At 37.2% G+C, this 25290-nt stretch overlaps 1 long non-coding RNA gene across 1 annotated transcript in view; it reads left to right on the plus strand.

Moving 5' to 3' along the window:
* LOC131423367 (uncharacterized) overlaps nucleotides 1–21523 on the plus strand; it is a 38525-nt gene extending 17002 nt beyond the window's left edge. The window contains exons 2-3 of the long non-coding RNA XR_009224806.1: nucleotides 338–448; nucleotides 695–21523. This is a non-coding gene — a long non-coding RNA (uncharacterized LOC131423367). The remainder of the gene's footprint in view (nucleotides 1–337; nucleotides 449–694) is intronic.
* Nucleotides 21524–25290: the final 3767 nt, after the last annotated feature.

Genomic DNA, 25290 nt, shown 5'->3' on the forward strand with positions numbered 1-25290 from the left:
AACCCTGGCACCCTTCTGTGTAGAAGCTATGGACTCAGCCCTGTTTTTATTTAGTTTTTTTTTTTTTTTTCTTTACTTCTTGAATAAGAGCTTTCAGATCATTTGGGTTGTATCTATCTCCCCTTATCAGTATCTGAGAATCCCCCTCCAGGGAGAAAGCTGTCCTTACTCATTTCAGACCTTAGCTATTTTGTTGTTGTTTTGTTATTTGAGACATTTATAAGATCATAAGATTTATAGTTAATTCTCAGACTGAAATTGTATGATATTTTTTCTTTTGCCTATTGGCACTACTATTTTACTTTTTTCTTTCATTATTTGCCTCTCTATATTTCAGAGATGCCAGTTGGAAGGAAGATTGAGGAATAAGAGAACTGATGGAGGATGGTGGGCTAGAAGGAGGCTGGGGGTTGGAGCCAGAAGAGTTTCCACTGGAATCCTCTGTCATGTAGGTGTGTTAGTCACTCTGGTCAATTCAGTTAGTCACTCTGAGCCACAGGGTTCACATAAATAAGCTGGATTTAATAACAATTATGTCGGAGAATCAGGCTGTTCAAATGAGATGTAGGAAAATGAGATGACCACATAAATGAGAATAAGAACAGTGATCACTGTTATGGTTTCATGGTTAAGGCCAACATTGGAAAATGGAACTAAGTTTCAAGAATAAATCTTCTCTGGATCCTTTGTTTAGGGACATCTTGAATAAGTCGGAGGAGAGGAGGCAGAATCCCAAATCCCATGAGCCAACTCTGAATGTGTAAGTCGACAGACCTATCTTGCTCATTCCTTCTGCTGATTTTTTTTTCCCAATGCCAAAAGTAGGACACGTCACTCCACTATTCCACTATTCAAATTCCCTTGAGGCTACACTTAGTCTTCTCCAGCTGTCCTCTGTGACTCCCCACAGTACCTTATCTTCAGGGATAATTTGAAAAACTGTGTGGGTAGATCAATAGAAAGTAAAATAAAAGTTATGTATTCTGCTTAATGTGAAGTATTCCTAAATGTAGAAATTATTTCAGATGAGAAGAAGTTATAAAACAAATTACAGATCAAAGTACACAGAAAATTATAATGTAGTAAACCAAAGTTTAGTGAATGTGCTTATGTGCAAGGCACTGGGATAAGCCATCTACGATAAATGAAGGAAAGTGACATAGTCCATCCTTACCTATCATAGCTTGTAGTCTTTAGTAAGGAAAATAAGATATATAAATATATGTCATATATATGTATATATGCATTGTATTTGGAAAGATATGGTAATAATATGAGAGAATGAGGATATTTACTAATGGAAAAATCCTAAATCTTTTAGTAAAAGAAACATTTGAGCTGACCCTCACATGGTGGGTATTGAGAGATGCAATACTGAAGTGCATTCTAAATTGGGGGACAAACATTTTTGGAGGCAGAAAAGGACCGACAGAAAACAAGTTGCAATTAGCCAGTAAGTAGAGTACAGGGTACATATGGAACAAAGAGAAACAAGGAAAACTCTTGTTGGTTTTCAATAGAGTCCTCTTCTCTCTTGGATAGCTTGATAAGTCCACCCTTCTATCAGCCAATCATTTGTCATCACTACTCTGCAGATAAGAAGTAAGAGGCCAAGGACAGTAATTGGCTTGGCTGAAAACAAGACCTGGAAAGTAAGAGTTAGGACTTGAAACTTTATTTTCTTCTATTATAGTAACCATACATTTTCTACCGTGGAGTCTCAACATTAACAATGCTCACAGTGAATGATTTTGGTTTACGGAGAACTCACACTATGCCACACAGTTTTCATTTTCTTTATCTTTTCCTTCAATCTTCAAAATTACCTAAAACGTAAAAATTATTATCCAAATATTCAGGTGAGGAAGTGGTGGTGACTCAGAAAAATTATTTGATACATAAAAATTATGAAAATGAAGGCTGAGAAAAGAAATGGAGGGATAAATGGAATGGTTTTGAAACAGGCTAAGATATCCGTATTTTATTGAAAAACTAATAGGTGACCAAAGAGTATATTAGCTTAAAATATGAATGATCATAATGGTACTGTTAGTTCAATCGTAAAATTTTAAAAAATAACATTTTAAAAATAATGGTTGGGTTGGGGTGTAATAGCTCAGAGTATCTGCCTAGAATGCATGAGGCACTGAGTTCTATCCCCAGCAACACACAAAAAAAGTGAGGGTTAAAAATGTTTTTTAAATAAAATTTCAACCAGGATTTGTGCTTCCCCCCTCCTTTCTCTCTTTCTGTGTATGTGTCTTGAAAATTATTTTTAACTTTAATAGTTATAAATTAAAATTTATAAAGTATTCTTGAATCCTCTCCTGTAGCACATGGCAATGAGATGCTCTGGCCAACTTTATTTTTATGTTCTACAATTCCATGCAAACACAGATTACCAGTTTCTACAGAAAGCATGGCACCATAAGATGAACAAAAACATATTTTGATTTTCTACTGGTGCTTTGGTCCTCCATAGCCAGTTTCTGAGTGCCAATTCCATGAAAATTACTGTGCTAGACATAAATCAGTGTAAGATTCCTGTCCCTCCAAAAATGCAGGCTCTTAACATTCTCTGAAAGTTGACTTGCAATGAATGTCTTTATGTCAGTTATGTAGTAAGCTCTCAATAAACACTGTTGGTTGTATAAATCAATCACTGATTTTAGTGATATGCAGAAGTAGTTATTGACAAACATTTATGAATATCATTTGCTGAATGGCCATGTTCATTGGCATTGGCAGCTCATGAGAATAAGGTACCACAGGACATAAATATACCCTCATATTTTTTATTCATGAGGACTACTTTTTAGATAACTCCACTTCATACTATTTCTTTAGTTACCAAACTAATTGAATGCATTTGTAAAAGACTCAAATGATGAGAATACCTAAAATGTACTCTTTGTAAATTTTTAATATACAATATATTTTTATTTATAGTCCTTATTAGATGTCTAGACTGATTTATCCTACATAATTGCAAATTTTCTCTTATCAAAAAAAGGGGAGAGGCCTGTAAGATGAAGTTTACATTAGTTTGACTATGATAATTGTTTCACTATGCATATGTATTTAAAAATGTCATGTAGCACACATAAATTTTTACAATTTTAAAAACACAATGGTAGATATATATATACTTTTAAACTACAACAAATAATATTATAATAAGGTTCTAGCATACCATACCAGTGAAATGTTCAAGCTGCAAGAAATATTAAATTTGATCCAGCATTGTCAGTGGTATTTCTAAATTATTTTAAGAAATAAATTGCAATTTATCAGTAGTGTAGGTTAGAAGCTGTATTTCATCCATTTCCCTTTCTTGTTTATATCCTCATTAAAATACAGCATCTCAAATATATAGCATATTTTAGCATATTTTTATACTATTCTAGTTACTCTTTTTTTACTGAAAATGAGAAGTTTGAGTATAGATGGGATTTATTTCATTTATATAAAACTACTCTAGTGATTGCAAATCAGACTTAAATTTTCTCAAGTAGATTTTCTCAAGTGAACTTCATGAAGCTGATCTTTTAATCGGTGAACTATTTTTCAAATTGCTAATTAGATTTTATGTATTGTTTGAAAGACATTTCTATTTGCCAATTCAGTTTTGTCCACAAGACATTTTTGGGAACTGAATTTTGAAGTTTGACCACACAAGTCTTGTCAGAGGATACTTACAGAAATATGAAAATCTTAAAACTGAAGAATAGATGTGCATTAAAATGGTATTTCTCAAGGGAGACAGTTCTCAGAGTAATACAAAGAGGAAATTCAGGGCTTTCACCCTCACTCTAGGGCTCAGGACACCCTGCTATAGGCACTATTACTCCCCCTACCCAACCAAAGTATGCTGTGTTAAAGGAAATCACTATTTTGTGGATTGGAGCTTTTTTATGTTTTCCCACGAATAATACAGCACAGATTGTGTTGAGTTCTTCAAGTTCAGTAGTCGACATACCTCTTGTAGAAGTAAAACGACAATGAGGCCTATAAACATGTGCTTCTAGAAAAGCATATATGGTGTTGCAGAATGTTCCTGGCTTTTAGTATGTTTGTTATAAATATTCAATAAAATTTTGTCCAAATTATTTGCTGGAACACTAATAACACTTTTCTGTTGATTCATTTATCATTGAATTATGGGAAAAATCAAGCCAAGAAGAATTTCTAAAGGACCTCAGTAGATTTTATAGAGGTGTACATGAAACCTCTTACACTGTCTCAGAGAAAGAACTTTTATCTGAGTTTAATTATTCCTACAGATAAGTATCACAGGTATACTTTTCTGCTCTTGATACATTATACAAGAAATATTCATAATATTATTTTATAAATTATGACAATCCTCATGATCGCAATTATCAAACAATGAGAAACTTAGTATCTATTATGAGTTGAGCACTCTTTTGGGTACATCTCTCACCCTAATATCAACTCTACAGCCCAAGAGTTTCATTATGATTTTAGAGATGAGAAAGCAGGACTATAAGTGATTCATGTTATAATTACATATTCGTATTATTATTTCTTATAATACTAGCTAAAAATTACTGACCTGGGGGCAGGGAGGGCTTCCTGAAGGAAGGAAAATTGCAGAAATGACCAGAGTGGGTAATGAGTGATTTGAAAGTAGTGCAGGGGCCAGGAAGGGAAACAGAGGTGGGGGAGCATGCTTGTATGGAGAACAGCTTATACAAAGGCACATTGGGAAGAGACTGTGGTTCTTTCTTAACCTGGGCCCAGCAGACAGAACTAAGAGCAGAGATCCCATTTCAGGATGTAGAGTTTGGGAAATATCTTACCCTCCTGGAGCATAAATATCCTAGTCAAATTCCCCAATAAGAGGGGAATAAGTGAGACTATAGTGGCATTGTGTTTAGTGGAGAACATATTTCATGTTTCATACCATGTATTGCTTCACTGAAAGCTGTATTACCATCATTTTTAATCATTTTGGTATTTTTTCCTTAGAGTGCAAAGATATTTGTTTTTATCACCCCTGTCTCCTGGTCTCTCCCTGGTGGGGAAATGTGTTGGCGCTTCTGTCTCTGTTCTCTGGCTCCTCATTTCTGGCTTTTGAGGGGGCATGATGATCAGATGGCCATGATTAGTTCTTTGGCTTGCATTTCAGATTATCTATTAAGTAGCCATCTCCTCAGCCACTGAGACATATGGTCAGCACTTTCCAGGGCTTAAAATAAATCTGCATTTTAACATGTGGAATTTTATTATGCCAAAGAGGGCTCAAATGGGGTTTTAATCTTGTTATTGGTTGTGCTGCACATGTTTACATGTGGCCTTCTGGAATAGTTCAGTCATACATTCAGCCCCTGGAACTTCTAGTTTACTGGCATTACGTAGATGTTCTGGGTGAAGATGTCCTAGAAAGTAGTATCCACCCTAAACTCTGCATGGTGCAGGAAAGGAGAACAAGGGGAGGAGAAACTTGCCATTGCTTTTTCTATAGGTCAGGTATTCAGGTTTTTAATCATACTTTTATTTAATGACAAACAGGAGGTTTATTGACAGAAAATTAGTTGAAGAGTATTTTCTAGTATCAGTATAAACTTACTGAAGTCTCTTAAGTCAGGACTTTTTAAAATCATTTCAGGTGTGTGATGGTTTCAATATGAAATGTCCCCCAAAAGGTCATGTGTGAGATAACACAAGAAAATTTAGAGGTGAAGTGATTGGGTTAACCGCATCAGCACATTATTCTTCTAGTAGGGATTCACTGAGTAGTAACTGTAGGCGAGTAGGTGTGGCTCAGGAGGTCATTGGGGGTGTGTCTTTGGGGCATAAATTTTGTGAGCTGAGCTTTGTCTCTCTTCCCTGCTTCCTTGTGGCCATGTCCTGAGCCACTTTTCCTCACCATGCTCTTCTGCCATAATGTCTTGCCTTACTTGGTCTCAGAGCGAAAAAGCTGGTTGTCTAAGGACTGAGACCTCTGAAACCATGAATGCCAAAGAAATTTTTCCTCCTCTAAAGTTGTTCTTGTCAGGTCTTTTGGTCCCAGGGGTGACAAAGCTGACTAAAACAAGGTGTGGCGTGTCATCAAAATTAATAACTAGCACAGAAAAAAAATAACATCACCAAGCTCAGATATGCAGTCTCTGGAGACGAAAGATTTGGATTTGGATTCTGATTTCAGATCCCCTGCCTATTTATTTATTTTTTGCTTTTTTCACCATGAACAAGTTAGTAATCCTTTACAAGGCTCATAATACTACTGCCTTCATTTTTGAGTGTTGCCAGGATTAAATGAGATAAAGCAAGCAAAGTGTTCAGCGCAGCACTGACACCTGGTAAATATTCAATAAGTGGTAGCTGTTGTGGTTGATCCTGCTGATTCTTTTAAAAATTCATAAGGATTTATAATATATAAACTAGGTACATTCACATAGATCAGGACATTTCTATGTAGAAATGAATGGATAGATATGTATGTAGTTATGCTTTTATATACTTACTGTGATGTACAGTCACGATCAAGATTAAGAGCATATTTATGTGTGTAGCATTGCAGAAACATTAGCTAACGCATCATGATCGTTCTGAGTTCCGCCCTGTGTGTTTCATATTAATTAACTCATAATAATTCTGTGACGTAGATCTACTACACACATTAGCAAGTGAGGAAACAGAGGCCCAAAGATGAGATCATGCTGCTTATAAACTAACAGACGTGGTATTTGAATACAGACAATCTGTCTCAGGTCTATGTTCTTAACAAAAATGCTGTCTGAATTCCAATGATAAACTCTTAAGTTATAGGGATAAACACAAACTGCAGTTGGTGAATGTGTGTGTGTGTGTGTGTATGTATGTGTGTGTGTGTGTGTGTGTGTAAGTTTGCATGTAAGTATTCATTGCCTGAAAATGCCACTGTATGATGAATTTTGTAGAGTTATCTCTTCCTTTATGATGCTCTTGACGTCCATAGCCACATTTACGTTTTTTTTCTGTTTGTGGTTTGCTTTTCCTAGCAGGTTAATTGAATTATATGGCACATCATATGCAAAATGAGTCACTAAATTGAAACCTCTCTCTGTTGCCCAGCAATGGATGATTGCTTCACATTGCCTGAAGTTATGCTTAACCACATCCTTAGGCATTATTCTCCCTGTTTTTTTTCCTCTCACCCCACTCAAGTTACTTGTACAGTGGCTCTGTATCCAATTACATATCATCGAGTGGCAGGAGGATGGCATTAATATGGATTAACTGTGTTCCGCAAGCCCGTTGGTGATCTTTGGCTTTTGATGCTGTATAAATGGATGTGTCAGTTAAAATGTGTGCCTGGCTGCATTTAATAGCAATCTCACAATTGTAGCTTAAACTAAGAGGAATTTATTTTCCTCAGGTATCTGTAGGTGGTGCAAGAGCCGCTTTTCCAGTGCTAGCTCAACAGATTCCTGAGTCCTCCATGTGCCACGCCCCTGTGTCACCCCACTCTGACATCTTTAGCTGGTGTCTTTCCTCTTCTAGTTTATGTCTCAGAGTCACAAAATGGCTGTTTCATCTCCTACCTCACATCCCAATTCCAGATATGAAAGTTCCAGGTGTTTCTCTCTGTATCTTTGGATCTGAACTATCCCAAAAGTGGCATTGAAACAGTGAACCTGGCACATTGTTATCCTACCCCCCCCAATCCAAGTTCTCTTGTTAAGAAGTATAAATGTGAATTGGGTGATCATCTGGTAATGTCTGTCACTACTTAAAACTCTTATTGGAAGGATGCCATACTATTTAGTGTGCTGCAACCTTCAAACAACTCATATTTATAAAATGCCTACTGTGAGCTTGGAGATACAGATCAATGAGCACCATTACTCTGTTGCTATAAGAAGCTTGCCATCCAGAAGACAGGATCTGTGGGCAAGCAAGTAATTGCAACATACTATGACAGAGGTACCCTGTGGGAGCTTTGGTGTGTCAATGGTTGGGACAATATTCACAACTCTAGCTCTTACAGAAGGAAGAGGGAATCTCAACAGCTAGTAGTAATAGTAACAAATGATTTGCACTGCATTATAACTACATGACATATTTTTCTAAATTATATAGAAATCATTAATATATATTAGATAGATATATACAAATACTACTCACTTCAGCTTGGTTTTTTATTCCATTTACATCCAAGTAATGTGAGACAAGAATTGAGTTAAATAACTTGCCCAATATCAACTACTTAGAAAATTGCAGAGCTGGAGCTAGAGTCAGTGGCACATGCCTGTAATCCCAGCAGGTCAGGAGGCTAAGGCAGGAGGATCAGAAGTTCAAAGTCAGCCCCAGCAATTTAGTGAGGCTTTAAGCAGCAGGCAGACCCTGTCTCAAAATTTAAAAACAAAAAGGGCTGGGGATGTGGCTCAGTGGTTAAGTGTCTCTAGGTTCAATTACAGGTACCAAAAAAAAAAGAAAGAAACAGAACTAGGATTGGAACCCAGTCAGTATGCTATATGCTATCAGTATTCTCTTAATTAGCAACATATATTTGTACTAAGGACGCACCATTTGTATTGGTTTTATTGTTTGTCCAAAACTTTCTTTGCTTATTAATAATATAGAACCCTCTGATCCTTTCAGCCTTCATTGTATTTTATAAGGTGGTCTTGCCCAGGATTGTCAGGTGTTGGTTTGGTCACCTAATTGGGACAAAGAAGAAAACCATGCTAGAATGTGTTCAGATAGGAAATGACAAGTCGCAGTTCACCAAATGTTCACATTTCTTGTGGCTATGAAATGAAGAGCTTTGTCATTCTTTAGCAGATATACCCACTTTACACCTAATTTTAACTATAATTCTGTCATCACTCATATGAATAATCATATTTCCAGAGATGCTCTCTGCTTGCCTTTCCTGGCCAGTCTTGGCTATAACAGCTTCCATATCTTGGCTCAAATCTCAAGTTTTGTGACCCTCCTTTCAATAATCACAGCACAGAAAGACTTTCAGAATGGCCCCCAATGTCCTACCGCCTTGTGAAATATCCTCCTGGGTCTGTGTGGCATACCTGTGATTGTGTTAGATGGATGGAACTCCTCTCATAATTAGCTTTTATTATTTAGCACAGTCAACTTGAAGAAAGGAGATTTTGTTCATTGGGCCTGACCTACTCAAGTGAGACCTTAAAAACAAGGATCTTCCTGAGGACAGAGATTTTTAACCTCTGTTCAGTGTGGTATGATGTTCAAATAACTCATGCTTATAAAACGTGAGTTTCAACAGATAGGAGATTCTCCATTGGTGTCTTTAAAAAGTAGAGACCACATGGCCAGGAGCCGTGGGTGACCTCTAGTTGCAGAGAATGGCCACACACTGACGACCACCAAAACTAAATTTAAAAAAAAATAGGAATCTTAGTGTTATAACTGCAAGAATTAAATTCTGCTACAACTGCATGAGCTTACAAGAGGACCCTGAGGTCCAGAAGAGAGTGAAGTGTTTTATTTTTGTTATCTTTTGCTGTGTGCTAGAAAGGCTTACCAGTGTCCTGACATAGTCCACACCTTCTAACATCCCCTACGATGACTACCGAGAAGATTAAAAGCAAACACCATGTGGTGCATTGATTAGCAGCCATGGTTCTATGGAACAAGGACAATGTCCAAGGTGAAGGAAATTTTAAAAAAATCCAAAGTTAGTAGACCGTGCACTAAAGATTTTCCACATAGTGAGAAACACAATTTTATGCTCCTTGTCTTGCTGGGTGAAGTACAGATCCCGTGGAGAAGGTTGAGGAGGCAAATACTTTTTCTGTTGGTTTCTGCTTCAAGGAGTTCTCTGGCAATTTATTTTAATCTTCATTAACATATGAAGATTGAGTTCAGGGTTAAAACATAGTAGATGTCATTTAACCAGAAAACACAGTGGTTTCACATGGGGAGAGAAAGGCTAAAGCCTTAGTGGTCCTGTGCTTTTTGGTAACTATTTGCAAAGTTGGAATAAGTCACCTGCCTGTGATAAAATATGACCCTCACTCACTCTGGTAAATTGCTTGTGCCCACTCACATTTAGAGGTCATTAATCTTGTTTCCTTTTATGGATGGACATTCCGCACATTCCTCACAATTGATTCAGCTTATCCTTTAGAGTTGTATAAAAAATTCAAAAGTGCAGTTGGAGAAAAATGTCACATCACAAGGGTACAAGCTGAAAATTGTTATCTTTATCTCGAATAGAGAGAAATAGGCATTTGCAAAAAAGGGGCTGTGGAAAGGATCAGAGGAACAAGACATATGTAGCCAATAAATAATTATAATCTCATAACTTAAAAGGGACTTCTAAGACCTACACAACATAGGAGTTCCCCTTTCCATATGGATAAGGAAACAGTCCAACAGGACACGACTGAAAACATCCTAGATAAAGGGGGACTAACTGTCCTATTTTATGATCTTTTATTCTTTTATGATCCTGTTACCACCTAAGAGAGCTCCTCAGTTTGAAGATAGCTATTTTGCAATTGTCAGAGTATGTTATAGATTTTTCTGATTTTAATTTCTTCCTTATATCCCTTCTCCCCTTTCCTCTAGATATAATTTACTGAATGTTAGTAGGCACTTAGCACATTTTTCTAGAGTGTCAATTCAATGAAATCCTGGCTCCAGTGATTAGAATTGGTGATACCACCAGCTTATCACCCATGCGACTGCAAGAATAACTAAAATACAGGTTCTGTATACATGGCCATGATAGTAATACTCTGTATGTTCTTTCTTTTTGAATCCTTCTCCTCATCCCAATACAGTTTTGACAATGATTGTTTTTCCCCAAATACCTAATGGAGCATCCAAATTAAACATGTTGAAACATCTGGTCAGCTAGAAGGAAAATTGCTTATACCTATAATATAGGCCATAGAGTCGGGGTGCACTCCAGCCTTGTAGCCTTCCTCATCTTCCATTGCAATTGAGAACATAAAGCCACCACACAGTCAATGATGAACCCAACCAGAGTATGTTAATTATAACCAAAGCAACATTCCACAGATGTTCAATCAGGAGGAAGAGAGTCTATGCTGGAGAGCAAACACAAGGGGATTTAAAATCACATCATAATCAAACGAATAAATATTTGATTTTCTGTGATGTGCAGGGCCTGAAAATAAATGTGCTATATTTGTTAGAATTTCCCTCTCAAGATGATCACCCCTTGTCACTGTAGAGCCAGGGCAATGCTTGATTACTCTGATTTCCTTTTGAAATGGTTTGTATGTCAATCAAAATGTTGACAAATAATTATTCAGTCAGTTTTTGCTTTCTTTTGAATTTGTCTATAATTGTTGCCACTCATGTTTGAAATTGATATAAGCTATTGGCTGAATATATTTATATGTCAGAGCTTGGAGGACGAAAGGTGTGTCTGCTAATTCTTTCAACTTCAAGCGATGTAGAACTATGCTTGTAAATTGCATTGTCTCATAGTTTACAAAAGTGCATGAATTTCTAAACAGTTTTTTAAAAGATCCCCCACATAGTCTCAGAGTTTCTACTTCCCAAAATGTGTCTGTCATATTCCTAGGAGATGTTACTTCTTATTTACATACTTAAATTTTCATTTAAAATAATAAATTATGATAATTAGTGCAAACAAAAAGGTGTCATTATAACCTAATGGTTTTAAATGCTTCAAAATGAATTCTTTGGGACATATTTTTGCACGGTTGACTTCATCTTGTAGGGGTAGAAGAGGCCAAGGTGTCCATTTCTATTTGAATATATTGATGTGCTTGCGGGACACACTAAAGCTCCAAGTGGAGGAAGAAGAGATGATTTTGTTCTGTGAATTTTGATATGGTAGAGCTGATATGCTGAACAGTAGAGCGCTGTTAGAATCTGTAACCTAAGTAGGGAAAAATGGAATTTATCAGTTGGAAGGATGATGAAGAGCCCTGGGAAGTAGTGAATCCAGATCTCCAAGAAGATGTGACTAATTGTTCTGTGAGGTGTGGTGCACTTATGCTTTTCACTACTTATGAGTTTTTCAGTCAGTTCTCAGTCTCTTAATCTCTTAATAGTACTCTGTTGAACTCTATCTATTGGGGAAAATGGAATAAAATGAGAATTATGGTCCAGGGAAGGCACAGTGTAAGGGGCCACGGTAAGTTGCCACTTGATCCCCCAGCCAGGTTTTCATATTGATCTCATATTTGTATCAGCACAGGAAAAACTGATGGAAAATTTTAAAAATAATTATTATGAGAATTTTACTATTTCAAAGATAAATTATTACAATTGGTTTTCTGGGAGAATATGGAAATATAATATTATCTTTCTTCCAAAAGTTTGTCATGTATGTATGTATTGTGTTTTCTGGTAAGGATAGTAAATATGATATAAAGTAAATATAATGCAATGAAAATGGATAGAATATGGGTTTAGTATTATAGATATATTTTCAAAAGAAAAATTATAGATATATTTTCAAAAGAAAAATAATTAGTATTCCACAGCTTTGCTGTGGAATATTTCAGGGTTCTGGGAGTGCCCTGAAATCACTAAGTTATAAAGGACCAAGAGAAAGGTATCCTTTTTTTTCGCCCTTCAAAACTTCTGATTTTAAACAAATAAGAATGAGAAGAACAGGGAAAAGTAAAATTGTAAGTCTAAGCTTTATCTTCTTATTTGAGACTATGCCTTTTAAATAATTACTTCAATTTGCTATTTAATTAAACAATACAATGATTCATATTTAATGCAATGCTTAATTAAATGGTTATTGATTCGCCATAGTTATAGGCAAGCACTCCACCACTGAGATGCATTCCCAGCCCAACTTGTCATAGCTGTAATTAGTGACATGTGTTGAATATTCTTGCACAGCATCACAGAGGGAGTACCATACAAAGATAGTGCAGGATGCCTCCAGTGGGCACATACTATATCATACAGCCATGTTCTGTGTTCTTGTATTTGCCATGTTGCCGAACACAGGGTTACATACCTGGGTTCTACAATGTCTGGTCTGTTGAATTGAAATTGTTAAAACAAAAATATTTTTTAACTATTTATTTCATCAACATCTTGTAGAGAAAAAGAACATCTGATCAGAAGTCTCAATTTGTGGTTGAGAATTCTATAGTAACTCAATAAAGCAATGCATTATCTCTTTTGTTATAATTTTGTATACTTCTTACTTCTGCCGACCAGGGTAACCACACAGCATTGTTAATGAAGAGATGGAGAGAGCCCATGTTGGAGAGCACATTTAACAGACAGTGAGACAGAAATTTGGTGGGTAAGATGCTGTGCTGGGCAGCAGGAACTACATTGGTAATTCAGCCAGATTTGAGTTCAGTTCAGTAGGAGCTGCATTTTTGAGTCTGCTGTGTGTTTCTAGTCTGATATGTACAAGGTCAGGCAGGGGATTATAATGTAGTCTTTCCTCTTGACAAGATTACCATCTTGATGGAGAAATCAAGAAAATAGGGATTAGGGGGATAGAAATAAAGCTAGTGACATGAAAACTGTGCTTTAGAATTCAAATGGGTGATTACTTGGTATGCTGTAGGGATGAAAGAAGGCTCCGTGGAGGAAATCAGATTGAGGCACATTCCTGGAACTTGATGCTGCACGGGATAAGAAAGGGCAAGGGAGGTAGTGCAGCTATTGGGAGCAAAGCCAAGAAGCTGCAGTGCAAAGTGATCAAGTTATCAGACTTAATCACCTCATCACAGAGGCTTCTCTTAAGTGTTCAGTGACAAAATGACTTGATAATGATGGTCTTTGCTCCCCCTAGCAGGAGGCAGTCTCTGTTTGGAGAGCAGAGATATTGAACTCATAGGTTCTATCTGAGCAGTTTGTCCTGAGCACAGGTGCAGTTGTTGAGTACAGACTCTGGCTGTGTTCAGGAACCAAAAACCACAGAGGAGTAGAAGACAGGTAGGATGTGGTAGACTAGATACTGTCCTCACTAGAGCTTAGGCAGAATAGATCTGATAATGCTAACATGGGAGCTATGGGATTCTCTTGACCCTATCAGCTGTCCCCTATGGGGACACCAGCAGTTCAATATTTTGTTTTGATTTTTTAACAAGAGCAAAATACAGTAGCATCTCAGATACTAGATATTTTCATTTTACCAAGAGTTGACATCAATAAGTTTTTTTCTTATTTTCTTTATAGTTTCATCAACCTGTCAGAATCACTTGTTTTGATTGTTGCTGGTTTTTTGTTTGTTTGTTTGTTTTTCTTTGTCTTTAAAATAGGAGGTAATGTCTCATGGTGGTAAAAATCATGGGTTTTGTGCTAGACCCTTCTGAGTGTGAATCTGGCTTCTCTTTCCTAACGATTGTATTACTTTTGCAAAGAGCCTAACTAATATGATGCTCAAAATTTAAAACTCTTAAATAAAGATAATAACAATGTATGCTTATTAAAGAAACTAGATTCACCACATAATAGTAATTAGGACCTAGATAGGCCTGAGAACTAGTCTCTGGTTTGAATTTCTGTTCTGCCTACTAAATAGATGACATAGGAAATTTATTTAACCTCCTTGTCTCAGTTCAGTCATCCGAAAAAATAGAAGAAATAATGGTTACAACTTCATATGATAGTCTTAAGGGCTGAAGGAATTAATATTTTATTAATATTATGCACAGAATCAAGTATTTAAAAATAGCTATTACTACTTGAAGGACTGTTTTGTGAAGGCAGAGGATAATATTAGTATAGTGTTTGGCAAACAGGAATATTTAATGAGCTACAGTATTTGAGCTTATCAGAAAGCTCAAATGTTTTCTGAGTCCACAGTCTCAGGAATTTATTAGCAAATAATTAAAAATTAAGGTACTCAAAAAACTGAATTGACTACACTGATTTTAATCTAATTATATCATAGTATTTTTACTTCTATAATCCTAAGATGCTTTAAGGAAACAGAACACATAGAGAATTCACAATCAAAACAAAGGCTTCTACAAAGGACAAGCTATTATCTCATTTTACAGGCCCAAATGACACAGACAACAAAACAAAGCAGAAACCTAAGACTTAAGTAGACTACAAAAAGTACAAAGCTAATTGTACGGGAATTTATGGGACCAACCCAGGATTTGAAAGCACTCTGAGGAAACATAGGCCTGAACTCTGGTGACCCCAAAGCAGAAATAGTTGTAGGGACCAGGGTAGCTTTGAATGTGGACCTACCCTTTCTATGTTTGCTGTTTTTGCCTCATACAACAACTTCTTTAGCTTTCTGATGAGAAAATCAGGGCTTAGAAATGGGAAATGTTAGCTGGGCGATCCCAGCAACTCGGGAGGTTGAGACAGATGAATGGCAGGTTTGAGAACAGCTGTGGCAATTTAGTAAGACCATGCCTCAAAATGAAATTAAAAGGGCTGGGGATATAGTTCAGTGGATTCAATTCTCCATACTGGAAGGAAAAAAAAAAGAAGAAGAAGAAGAGTTTAGAATTAGGAAGTGTTATTGCCAAGTTCATATCATTTATCTGCAGTTCAGATCTGTTAAATCCAGGCCTCAATCCTCTAGGTACCTCTTCCTTCCCCCTGAGTCATGCTGTGCCTCCCATCAATCTAGGTCTTCCAGAGTTTATTTCAGAATGCTCTCCTATTGCTTGGGGTTGGTCAAGAGTTCTATAAAGTCATTCTGTTACAATGTCTGTGACCCATTCCCTACAAAAGTAATATGAGAATTGATTTGTAACTTCTCAGGCAGAAGTTTGTTCTGCCTATGCATTTAATGTTCTAGAATTCAAAGTTACTCTAGATCTCTGTAGATAGTAACTACATTATAACCTCCTCCAGTTTGTGGAGATGAGGGGAAATGAGAGGATTAGAGTATATCCCATTATTACAGGCTTTTGTTTGATTTAAAAAAAAAAACAATAGGATAGAGTTAGCCATGGACTCTCATACAGAGTATAGAAGTATTTTCTAATAATATCTAAAAGTAAAAAAAATATTTAAAAGTTAATGAATAAAGCATTAGGGTATGTATTAGGGTTCTCCAGAAAAACAAAACCAATACATTTTTTGCATCTATCAACTGAGAGATTTATTTCCAATACTTGACTCATGGTCTTGTGGAGACTTGTAAGTCCAGAACTTCAGGGTTAATAGCAGTCTGAAGACCCAAGGAAAAGTTGCAGTGCTGTTCTAAAGACCAGTGAAGGCCATTTGCTAGAAATGGTAGCTCCCATCTTCCTCAGAGGAGGTCAGTCTTTTTTGTTGAGGTCTTCCATTGATGGAGTGAGACCCATATGCAATATTGAGGGTAGTCTGCTTTACTCAGAGTCAATTGATTCAAATATTAATCTCATATGCAAAAATACCTCCATGGAAATACGTAGAATTCTATTTGACTTTGGCCTAGTCAAGTTGACACATAAAATGAATCATCACAGGTCTATCCCTTGTCAGATGAGCACTCAGAACCCTTTCCTGCTATGTTATAAATCTTAAATGTCCCCCTAAGGGCATGTGTTAAAGGCATAGTACCAATCTGGCAGGTACCGTTGGGAGGGTGGAAACTCTAGAAGGAGGGGCCTAGTGGGATGTGCCCATGGGAACATGCCCTTAAGAAGGACAGCAAAAACCCACCCTTATTTCTCACTTCTCCTATTTAGCATCCCGGCCATGAGGGGAGTAGCTCTGATCCACTATGTGCTCCCCAACATGATGTGCTACTTCACCTCGGGTCCAAGAGCAATGGTGCCAACTGATCATGGACTGAAACCTCTGAGACCATGAGACAAAATAAACCTTTCCTCTTGATAAGTTGGTTATTTATTCATTACAGTAACAAAGCTGCTGAACATGTCTCCTTAAACCCTGCTTAGACTACAAATAGAGACAATAAGAAGGCCATACCTCTGCCTAGCATGATGTGACTCTCCTGCATACAACCCAAACCAGACAGACTCACCCCCCAAATGATGTGTAGTCCTGGAAAGTCTTTGTGATGTTTACTCTTCTCCTTGATAACCTTTCACTTAAATATAATGATGTAAATATTAACAGTGTTTATACTATTATATAAAGTTAGCACATCATCTTACGTTACGTGAGGAAGGAATAGGATAGGTTTAGATGTGAGGTGTCCCCTAAAAGCTTACATGTGAGACAATTCAAGAAGTTTCAGAGGAGAAATGAGTGGATTGTGAGAGCCTTAACCCAACCAGGGAATTAATCCCTTGATAGGGATTAACTATATGGTAACTGAAGACTGACAGGGTGTGGCTGGAGGAAGTGGGGCATTGGAGGTGTGGCTTTGGGGTATATGTTTTGTATCTGGCAAGTGGAGTCTCTCTCTGCTGCCTGATCATGCTGTGAGCTACTCACCTTTGCCGCACTCTTCCACCATGATGTCCTGCCTCACTTTGAGCCCTTAGGAATGGAGATGAGCACTTATGGACTAAGACTTCTGAAACTGTGAGCCCCTGAATAAACCTTTCCCTTTCTACAATTGTGCTTCTCAGGTCATTTAGTCACAGCAGTAAAAAAAATCTGACTACTACATTAGGGAATAAAAGATATTGAAGATATTGCACACTCAAACATATAACGAGAAAGAAATATTCAAGACAATAACTGTACTCATTTCTATATTGGTTACATATATAACTGATATTTCTAACTACCTTCTTCTGTTATCCATTAAGTATGTTTCTTATCCTCAGCAAGCTCCTCAAATGGTCATATTTTTTTTTGCCAGGTTAGGTGACACAGACTTTAAATCTTTGAAGGGTCTAGGCCATTAGTACTCCTGCCTGAATCGATTGTTATAACTTTCACTGGATTTCATCATAGGACTTGGTAATACTAAGTGATGTCTTTTTTTTTTTTTTTTGAGAGAGAGAGAGAGAGAGAGAATTTTTTTAATATTTATTTTTTAGTTCTTGGAGGACACAACATCTTTGTTTGTATGTGGTGCTGAGGATCGAACCCGGGCCGCACGCATGCCAGGCGAGCGCGCTACGGCTTGAGCCACATCCCCAGCCCCCCAAGTGATGTCTTGAGGATCCTCTGTATTTCGGACATGTTCCTCGTTATCCTGGTTGTAGAGTAGTGGTTTGATTTTTCTTTGGTGGTCAGAATCAGTCACCTCAGCCAGCATAGTCCCTCTCTTTTCTGCCTGTTGATTCAGAGACAAAAGGATCTAAAGTCATCAGGTGGCACTTTTAACTTCTGATTCAATGGAAACATCATTGTGTCTCCTGTTAGAAGCATTCCTTTCTTTGGAAATGAAACTTCTAGTCAGCAGAACATAAGGAAGAAAAAGCAAAAAAAAAAAAAAATGTCATTTTTGGGTCACTGGTGCCACTTCCATTTCCACCCCTTGATTCTGGGACCTGTGTAACCTGGCTGTGGGAAAAACAGCCCCATGTTCATGTTTTAGATGCTAATTTAGAGAATCTAAAGTCTTTTGAGTGAATTTTTTTTCAACCCTGCAAGGCATTGTTACCTACCAAACACCGTAACTGAGTCTTCCCAAGGTCATTTTTCTGTTCTATCAATCCAGCTGCTTCACGATGGTTGGGAACATGGTAAGACCAGTCCATTCCATTGGGCCCATTGCCAAACTTTGGTTTCCATGAAGGAAGTAAGTTTCTTAATCAGAGACAATGCTGTGTGGATGACAGTGAACAGGCATTCTGTAAGTCCACAGGTGGTGGATTTGGGCAGAAGCATTATAGGCAGGGAGGGTGAATCTGTATCCAGAATAATCATCTGTTTCCCTGAGAATAATATACTTTACTGCCTCTTGCATGTCAGAAGTGCTACAATTTAATCAGCCTGCCACCAGGTGACAGGCTAAGCCCCCTGGAAAGTGGTGTCCTATTGTGATCTCTGCTGCTGGAAGATTGTGTCAACCATGGCAATAGGCAGGCTGGCCTTGGTGAGTAGACATCCATGTTTCTGAGCCTATGCATAAGCTCCATTCCTGGAACCATGACCACTTTGTACATGGATACATTGGGTAATGATAGGGATGTCTAGGGGAAGAGGCTGACTGGCATCCACAGAAGGAATCATCCTATCTAGTTATTAATTTACTCCTTTTCCAAGTTCATCCTTTGGTGAGCATTCACATGGGACACAATATCTCATATTTTGCCTGTTCCAAGAGATCTGTCTCATAGCTCATCCCAGACATCCTTGTCACTAATTACCTAATCATGTTCAGTACAAATCCCTGACTCTCCAGCCAAATTATTGGTCAATCTCTTTCCAAGTAAAGCAAATAACCAGGTGAAATATTCACAGTATGTGTGCTTAAAGGATTTCCTTTCACCACTATCCTTTAAGAATGTTTCAGAAAAGGGCCTTAATTCTATGCTGTCTACTTTATGTACCTGAATATCATGCAGAGCTATCTGTAAATCAGTCTCAAGTCTTCCCTTTTTCTGTCAACAGATAGTTGGGAACTTTGAGACCAGAGGTACTGATTTTGAGAGATAAGGTAAAATAGCAGGAGTGGGGACTATTGATATTATTTTAGACACTTCTAGGTATAATTTACTTGTGCTTTCAGGATGAGCCTGATAATGCATATACCACTGCTGTTTGGTGATGGAGTGTCTCTGGGCACATCAAACTTTATGGCTTTTTACATCAGATAAATACCCAGTTCATGATGGACAGGTTGCATGGCAACTTGATGGGCTATTATTAAGTATCCAGTCTTTCCTAGGGCTTATTGCCAGTCTAAAAGCTGTTTCTGAAAAGGAAAGTATATGTCAGCTGAGGATGGCAGGGCTTTGGTTCACATTCTAAGATTCTATGCTATGATCAGCCTATTTGGGTCTGCCAAAGATCACAAATAAGCATCTCTATTTGCAGTTGCCACTTTGCTTACATTGAATCTGCTGAATCATGTGGCCCAAGGAGCAGAGCAACGTGCGTGGCAGCCTGCACCTATTGCAGAGCTCTCTCTTATTCAAGACTCCAATCAAAACCTTGGCATTTTGGGTCCCTCTGTAACTAGCCTAGAGTGGCACACCCAAATTATGAATCTATTACTCCCAAATTCAAAGAGGCCCAAGAAGCATAGATTTAAAGTGGTAGTTCAGGGAATTAGAAAGGGCTCTGACAGTCATTTGGTTGGCTCAACCATGGACAAACAAGTACATTTGATTTGTTCAAAAAGTGATCCATAGTAAATGAACTTGAAATACCAGACCTACTGTCTAACATTTCAGAGGAAGCGATTCAAAGGCATGGGGAGAATGGTATGGTAGAGTGGAATTGTCACTGAAGATCTGCTTGCTAATCTTGGGATGATTCATACTACAGCTATGAGAAATACAATTGTGCATCCTGGAAGCATCTTGGAAGAGCTCTGAGACTGCTCTTCTCTGAAGACCAGAAACTGGTCACTGCTGCCACTGACCTGAGAAATTTAAATACAATGGAAGTAATGAGTATTGGAGTAGCAGGGACCAAGTGTACAGCACTCAGTTGCCCCAAGGTGGCATAATTACCAGCATGATGAGTAGACTCAAAGCAACAATTAGAATAGATTGACTTGGGCAGAACTGTAGCATCTGATATTCAATCACTGAGTTTCTTTTTTTTTTTATTGGTTGTTCAAAACACTATAAAGCTATTGACATATCATATTTCATACATTAGATTCAAGTTGGTTATGAACTCCCAATTTTACCCCAAATACAGATTGCAGAATCACATCGGTTACACATCCACATTTTTACCTAATGCCCTATTAGTAACTGTTGTATTCTGCTACATTTCCTATCCTCTACTATCCCCCCTCCCTCCCCTCCCATCTTCTCTCTCTACCCCATCCACTGTAATTCATTTCTCTCCTTGTTTATTTTCCCATTCCCCTCACAACCTCTTATATGTAATTTTGTATAACAATGAGGGACTCCCTCCAATCACTGAGTTTCTAAATGTTAGCAGCTGGGGAACCTACTAAATTCTTTATCTGTATAAGTGAAAGAGTTCTAGGTCAAGTGAACAAAAGACTAACCTGAAGCACAAAACAGTGAGTCATAACCCTCTGTTGATTCCCAGATTTGAGGCAGTATACTCGTCCAAACTCCTTGAATGAAGGGGAGGCTGGGTTCCCTTAGGGAAGAACCCTGCTCCACTATTAGAATATATACTGATAATCTTCCTTATCCCTCTCCACTGGGAATCATAGTGTTTTATCAGGGTGACTGTATATTTGGAAAAAGAAAATAATTAGATCTTTAGAGGATTGTCAGACACTGACTCTGATCTGTCATTAAGTCCAGGAGACCTAAAATGTTACTGATCCATTAGACTAGACAGAGGGAGGGCCTATGAAAGTCAGATGCTCAATGCAGTTTAGTTCAGTACCATTTTGAAGCCAGTCCAGTGGATCCCCAAACCTATCTTGTGGTTATTTCCTCATTTCTAGAATATTTCATTGTACAGACATCCTCAGCAACTGGTAAGAGTTCCCAAATGTAAATAAGATACTCTTCTTAATTCTCAAAGACCCTATACACTGAGGAATGAGATAGATATTTTTCCATATCTGTACAGAGTATAGAGTATCTTAATTTTTTTATTTTCAATTTTTTTTTAATTTCTTGGAAATTTTTATATTTGAAACAAGATATTTTATAAGAATTTTATTAAATTTGTAAGAATTTTATTCTTACCAGATTCATGTTTCATCATTTAAAGTTTTCTCTAGCTAATGAAGGAGAACTGTACAATTTTAATTGTGAAACAAGATAAAAAACATTTGGCAGAGTGGTAATTAATTCCCCTTGAAATTATTTAATGATACAAATTGCCTCTTTTCACTGACAATTATATATATTTGTTGACTCTCAATTTCTTGGGAGTTTCCTGTCTATTGTTGTGCTTCAGTTTTATCCTTGCTATTTTGCAGCTCTGTAATTAGTTTTTCTGGTATTTTTCTTCAATTGAGTAGTTAAATGTGATTTGAACTTTATGTGATTAAGTTTAATGGATCGCATTTCCTGCTGCCTTCATTTGACTGGCAATATAGGCAAACAGAAGCAACCGCAGTTGATGAAAGAATTCCAATATTCATCTCATGTATTGGAAATTTTCAAATACCCAGTCTTCGACTTTCTCCTTCCCTGACAATAGTTCTGCCAAGGTCTTTAAATTCACATTCAAATTTATTATACATTCTTTCCAAACCTAAATAATAAGCAGCATGAATTATACTAATGGCCTAGAATTCTCATATTTTTTTTTAAAGATGATCCTTTGTTCACAATTAGCCAGTATATTTATTGGATTTTTTTTTTTAACATTAACACACCTGTATTCTTCATAAGCTATAATTGTGTCACATTATTACAAGTAGTTAATTTTCTTTGTACCAAAAAGAGGATCCATCTTTCAAGAAAGGTGAAATTTTTTCTGTGTCTCCTGTGTTCAATCAGCCATTCTGAGCAATAGCAGAGAAAATATATGTATTCAAATGGAGCATTTTGACAAAATATGTGATATTTCTTGCAGCCAATTTGGCTGTCAAAGCTCAGAAACAGCAAGTTATAACAGAATTTCCAAAATCCAGAGTACAGAAATTGAAAACTGGAATACAGAAATTCTGGTGCCCAAGGCATGTCCATTTTCTGGTTGTCTGGTCCTGGGCTTTTGTACTTGCAAGGGAGGTTGCCAGGATCATGCTGCAGTTTGCCTTGTAAAGAGAGCTCTCACCACCATAATAAAAAATATGGGAACATTAGAAATGGCAGAATGTTACTGGACTGTTTTTTTCATGGTTGTACAATTTTATGTGATCTTTCGAGAAGATACCTTGTAAAAAAATAAAATAAAATAAAACCCAAATGGCCATGCCAGCTTGCATCAAGTGTAGTCAGCAAAAAGGGTTTAAACCTGGGCATTGAGTACCATCTGAAACCCAGAATCTAGAAGAGATATGGAGTACTTTGAAATTGCCTTTGACTTCATGCTGATTGTCTCTCGGTTGATGCTGAATTATCTTGATTTCAGCCTGATTGAGGAATTTATTACATGGGTCTCCATCAAGATGGATGCAGCTCTGCCTGCTAGGAGATCTTTTATTCTGTTGAGAGCTTACCCTTTAGCAATTGAAATAGAGTATCTGGTTCAGCTAAAATATCATTACATCTTTTGAACTTCTGAAAGCATTGGTGCATTTATTGTCTCACTGTTTGGGGAATTAGATGATAAGAAGAGATGAAAACAAAAAGTGTGAATTTTACTGCTCCCCTCCCCCAATTTGTGTAGAGAGAAGAGCATGGGCATTAAAATTAGAAGACATTATGGAGTGGCAGTTGAAAACACTGGCATTCTGTTGTTAGTCTTGCTTTGAATCACCATTCAGCCATTATCTTTCTGATAAGGCAAGTTCCTTAATAACTCCAAATTTTTGATTTCTCATCTTGTAAGTGAGTAAGATATTGACTAATTTTGTAGGATTTTGAGGAAGACTTGATAAAATGCCCAATATAAGTTGTTTACCACAGTTCCTGTCATGTCATAAACCCAGAAGAGCAATTATTTATGCTGTTTGAATCCCATTAGCAATGACTAGCTGGGCAACCCACCCTAAAATATTTTAATTTCTTACACCTGTTTCCTCATCTTTAAAATGAAGATAATGATACCCAATCTAGAAAACTATTTTGTGAATTAATATGGATATAAAGTGCCAAGTTTTTGTCACTTAGTAGTTGATCAGTATCTCCAAGTAGCAAAAATAACAAAACAGCAGTGAAGATTATTATCAAATACTTTCCAAATGCTAATCACTATACATAATAAATAGAGGCAGTGCCCTGCCATTGTACTGTTAGTGAAGTAATGCCACAAATCAGTAGCATGGATTTACAGTTCTGTCAAATTGCTAGGCTGCTATTACTTTGTGTTAAATAACTTGTAGCTTTTGCTTTGGGTCCATGTATCTTGATTTCTGTTGTATTGTCATTTTTTATTTGTCCATCAGAAAGAAATCAATTGTTTTTCTCTGAGGCTATCCAGCTTCTGATACAAGAAAAGTCAGATTGGATTTAAAGACTTGACTGAGGTTATATGCCATGTTGGGATTCTCAGGTGAACTTTCTGTCTCTATAGGAGGAATTCTTAAGTGGATGCTGGAAGGTGTCACAGGGAACGTAAATATAAAATCTCATTGTTTGCCACAGCAGAAGAAAACTCCGGACCTGTTATAGTTTGGATCTTTAATGTCCCCTGGAGAGTTATCCTGTTACTTATGCAGGAATGCTTACGGGTGGGATGATTAGATTAGGAGAGCTGTAACATCATCAGTGCATTAATGGTTTAAGGCATTAATGGGTTAATAATGTGTTAATAATGCACTAAAGGTTTAATAAGTGCATTTATGGGCTAATAATTTGAAAGGACCCCTGGTTGGCAACTGTAGGCAGGTGGAGCACTGGCGGAAGGAAGTAGGTCATTGGTGGGGTGCCCTGGGGATTGGATCTTGTTCCTCAACTGACCCTCTCTCCTGCTCTCTCACTTTCTGCTTTCTGGCTGTCATGAGCCCAGTAGCTATCCTCTGCCACACCCTTCTGCCTCATCTGGGGCGCAGAACAATGGAGTCAGGCTGTCCTGTACTGAACCTCTAAAATCATAAGGAAAACATACTTTTTCTTCTCAAAGTTGTTTTTATCAGGTATTTTGGTCAGAGTAATGACAAGCTGACTTACACATTCCCCACAGCAGCAGTCTAAGTACATTTTCTAGTGCTGCCTGGGATAATGCACCTTTTCAAAGAGGAAAAAAATATTAAATCTTTATGGATAATTCATTTCTTTCAAGGTTTTCAAGTAATCATTTTATGAAAACATTTCTTTTTCATTTCTTGGCAAAACTTTTGTCAGGGACTTTGCATTCAAGTCTAAATTCATATCAGATTCCTTTAAAACCCAATTAACCATCCGAATTTTGTGTTAAAAGAAGCACATTCTGATGATTGATTTCTTTATAGCCACCATCCTTCTCCCAAATTCTGGGCTGTCTGCAAGGATGGGAAACAATGAATTGATTTGATATATCTGGGCATTTAACACAGAACTTTAATAAGAATGTCAGGAATTGCCATTAGAAAGAATGCTGCCATTTATCTGCTCATTTCCCAAGAGCAGAAAATCTATTGCAGTGATTTGAATAAGTTTCAATGAAATATGGAGACGCATTGGATTTCATGACCTCCTTTTTGGGTCAAGGTACCAATTTTCCCAAACAATTATTTTAAAATAACTTTATATGTGTGTTATATTGCTTTGAGAAAAGAAGATAGAGTTTTAGATGACT

This window comes from Marmota monax, unplaced genomic scaffold (assembly GCF_021218885.2).
Source record: "Marmota monax isolate L192 unplaced genomic scaffold, Marmota_monax_Labrador192_F-V1.1 WCK01_AAM20220418_F8-fsc00009, whole genome shotgun sequence".
In the NCBI taxonomy this organism is placed as follows: domain Eukaryota; kingdom Metazoa; phylum Chordata; class Mammalia; order Rodentia; family Sciuridae; genus Marmota; species Marmota monax.